The sequence below is a fragment of the Helianthus annuus genome, chromosome 9, assembly GCF_002127325.2.
Source record: "Helianthus annuus cultivar XRQ/B chromosome 9, HanXRQr2.0-SUNRISE, whole genome shotgun sequence".
In the NCBI taxonomy this organism is placed as follows: domain Eukaryota; kingdom Viridiplantae; phylum Streptophyta; class Magnoliopsida; order Asterales; family Asteraceae; genus Helianthus; species Helianthus annuus.
This window is the reverse complement of record NC_035441.2, coordinates 140,950,441-140,954,328: the sequence shown is the minus strand read 5'-3', so window position 1 is coordinate 140,954,328 and position 3,888 is coordinate 140,950,441. Positions and strand designations below refer to the sequence as shown.

At 39.3% G+C, this 3,888-nt stretch overlaps 1 long non-coding RNA gene across 1 annotated transcript; it reads left to right on the top strand.

Moving 5' to 3' along the window:
• Positions 1–2,198, top strand: LOC110878956. The gene is made up of 3 exons (XR_002558329.2): positions 1–523; positions 1,812–1,881; positions 1,970–2,198. It is a non-coding gene; the product is annotated as an uncharacterized LOC110878956 (long non-coding RNA).
• The last annotated feature ends 1,690 nt before the right edge of the window (positions 2,199–3,888 follow it).

The following is a 3,888-nucleotide window of genomic DNA, read 5'->3' as shown; positions in this document are numbered from 1 at the left end:
CGATTTTCCCTTTTACCACATTAGTTTTTGCTTTTTTCTTTTGGACACTTGATAACAACTCAAGTCCCCAACACACATCCACACCTCAGTAACAAAGAGAGCGTTGGCAGGCAGAGAGAGAGAGAGCCGACGAGAGAATGAAGGGCATCCGGCGAATATCCGGTGAGTACTCCGGCGCGTGAGTGGTACCAATCTAAGACTTAGATCATGGCAGTGATCTCGATTGTCCGATCGTGCATCGGTGATGGTTATGGCAGGACGATAGACGGCGGCGAGCTTATTGGCCGGAAAAGGGAACGACGGTGACAGAGCCTCACTTCTCTTGCTCTCTCTGGATAACAAAAACGGGTTCTAATAAGGTAAGATCAAACTGTTTTCGGTTTCATCTTATAGTGATACCTTCCTTAGTCGATCTCTAACTTCCAACTGCCAGCGGTTTGTCAAGTGTTTACTGTTGTATAGGGGCAACAATGACCGGCAGCAGCGGAACAGTGAAATTTTGAACAAGATTACTTTCACCTAGGTTAGTGACTGTTCACTTTTTATGGTTTTGGTGGCTGTGAGAATTTAATTCCTCTTTTCCTGCACATATATGTATGAACCCTAATTTCCAACCATAATTTTTGTTGTTTTATTCACAGAATTGAATGTATTGTGTTAATAATGGTATGGTATATGCCTTATTTTGATGATTTTTTAACTTCTATTTAAAATCTTTATTTATGTTTCTAGATTTATATGGAATATGGTTGACTTGATTCTTCACAAGAGTAGCATCATCTGCCATGCTTAATGTTAAAATTCAACACAGCAGGATCCAATTGCTTTATAGGATATATATTTTGTTCGAGGGTACTGTGTACAGTTCTTTTAACAACTGACAAGGCTTAGACCGTGGGGTATGTGGGGCGGGTGTTGGGGGCATTAGTTGACACGTGGAGTTCGAGCCCCCCCCCCCTCCCCCCCCCACCGGTGAGTGACGTGTCCGTTGGGTATGGCGGGGCGTCGCTAGCCCGCGTGGCTTGGCAGTTTATTAAAAAAAATACAAAAAATACACCGGTGAGTGACGTGTCCGTGGGGTATGTTGGCACGCGTTTAAGTTGTGCCGGTCGTTTCCCACGTTATGCCGGTAGCTAGCAAAAGCTTCCGGCCAGTAACGCGTTTCACCGGGTTGTCGGCCCTTTATTGCGTCAACGACGCTCGTGACAAGAGCTAGCTCTTTTTCGTGTGTCCAAGAGGCCATCGATCAAGTGTGTTTGGGTTGGGGTAGCGGGTTCGATCAAGTGTGTTTGGGTTGGGGTAGCGGACAGCCGGTGGGGTTGGGGTTAATATATATAGCGATGTTGGGTGGGTGAACCTCTTGGCTTGACCAAACGGTTATAATTTGAAATTTAAACGCCCACCGCTATGACCTAGCCAACAAGCGAATAGGAGCCGGCCACATAGGATCGCTAGCCCGCCCCACGCCCGGTTTTAAACTCCCGTCCCTTGGGCCACGCCCAAACCCAAGCCCACCCGGGGTGGTGGCTTGGGCGTTTTCAGCCAATCCACGCCCCAACCCCCGCCCCATACCCCACAGTCTTAGGCCAACAACAAGATAATGAGGTGTTCATTTATTTCAAGGTTTTTGGTTGTAATGTATTAATATATTTTTTGTACACATATCTAACATGTTGATTCTTTTATTAGAAAATAAATATAGACTTGGTAGTCATATCTAACATGTTCATTCTTTTGTTAGAAAATAAAAAAATTGAACAAGGGGGTCCAATTTGGCTTACAGATTTTTCATTCCGTTTGCTATGTTGCAGACAAAGGTTTGAAAATGTTGGAAGGAAGGCAAATCACCAAATAAATTAAAAGCCTTGCACTACTGACAAGGTATATACAACTTCACAAATTAATTTTCAAGTATATATTATATATTATAATCCTCATTGCTGGAAATATTTATATCTGATTTTTTTAGAGAAAATTGCTGGAAGCTTGAAGTTGAAGCTGGTAAGGTTGAATTGACTAGCGCTCATTGGATTGAAGAAACAAGAAAAATCACAAAGTCCAATAGAAGATGGACATGTTAGTATTTATTGTCACTTTGTTTTTTTTATTCTAATGCAACTAAGCTATATCATTTGAATCTAAGTGAATGGAATAGATTGTTACATTTAATGCTTAAGGGTTTGTTCATCCTTTTCATCTACACTTCTTTTTAGATTTTGTATATAGTCGATTGCTTATCTATATTAGTTTCTGTACAAAAGGTGGTGTCGGAGTCGCGTGTTTTTCAGTTTGAATGATGTGTGGTGATGATATCATTTTTATGCGTGTATTGCTCCCCAAGTGTGCCTTTAAAAGTAAGACCCATGAGTTGAGAAAAACGTAGGACGAAACCATTCAACCTTGATCGTACTAGGCGGAATGTTACAAACAGGCTTCGACTTTATATGAAACTTTTCATTTGTAAGACCCGAGCCGCAACGCGGCGAGGATAAAATCTAGTTATAAAATATTATATGTTAGAAGTTTTAGAAGAAAACAAGATCATATTAAAAACAGTAAAAGAATTAAAAAGTCACAATCAAGAGTACTAATTTGTAATTTGGCAGTATCATTTGAGTAAAACCAAAAGGTTCTTATCAATTACATGCCTCAAACTTATCCATCACATAAGACGTAAGCACCAAGCAACTTGATCGATCATGACAGTACAATGTATTTAAGTTGAAAGAAAATTGGCTATATATTTTAGTTAAACGATAGTACAATGTATTTAAGTTGAAAGAAAATTGGCTATATCTTTTAGTTAAATAATTAAATAATGATACATTTATGAATAAAATGTTTGAATTGGGGTATAAAACATTCAATGACATCTGTAAAACGTTTAGCTCCTCATACTTGACCTTGACTTTGTTGTGTTTATGGACTAGTGAGTTGGTTATTTGTGGGCCACTATCAATAAATCTTTTAGGGGGGCCTATTTAGTAATCATACATCATAAAGGCTTGTTTATGAAAAGAACTTGTTCAAAGGCCAGTGAGTTGATTTTTTGACAGCGCGTTGCGGCGGGGACCGAATGACTACAAAAGGTGTGTCAGCAACAGCAAACAGATACCGAATATCAAAACATAAAAAAAATGACGTGGTAAGGATAGTCACTCCGTCCTAAAAAAGCGATTTTCAATAACCTAATATATAATAATAGGACCCACACGTCCTACACGTTGGAAATTCGGTTGTTTTTAGTTCAGTTATTACGGTGCTAACACGTTAAAATATGGATGAGCTCAGTACCGGTAACGACACCGAAAGTACGGATCCGGAAAATCATCGAAATTAGGTACCGGCACCGAAAATGCTCGGTACAATACGGTATGGTATTTAAAGGTAAAAATCAATAAATACAGGTATGGTGCTAGACCGGTGTCGAATCGAAAGTAACGATTCTGAAAACGCCAAAAGGTGGGTACCAAATTGGTACCGAAAATGATTTGGTATAGTAAATTTGGTACCGATACGATATCGGTTTAATTACATGATTTAATACGATTTGCTCATCAATATTCTAAATATCCAAGTTAATTTTACATGCAACAATTCATTAATTACAGAAAAAGTCAAAAAAGAAACTAAAATAAGTTGTTGTGTATATAAAACCTCATTCAAACAAAATACAGTTTACTTAGTGTGTGTATGAAAAGTAATATAAATGGTGCAATTACTTGCATTGTTGCGTTGCTACATGATTTGATGAGCTCGGTACCGAAAATACCGTTACCGAAATCCCCAAAAGTGGGTACCGGTACTGAATATACCTGGTACGGTACGGTTCGGTACTGGTACCGCACCGGTATTTGAGGGTAAAAACCGGTGAATACCGGTGCCAAA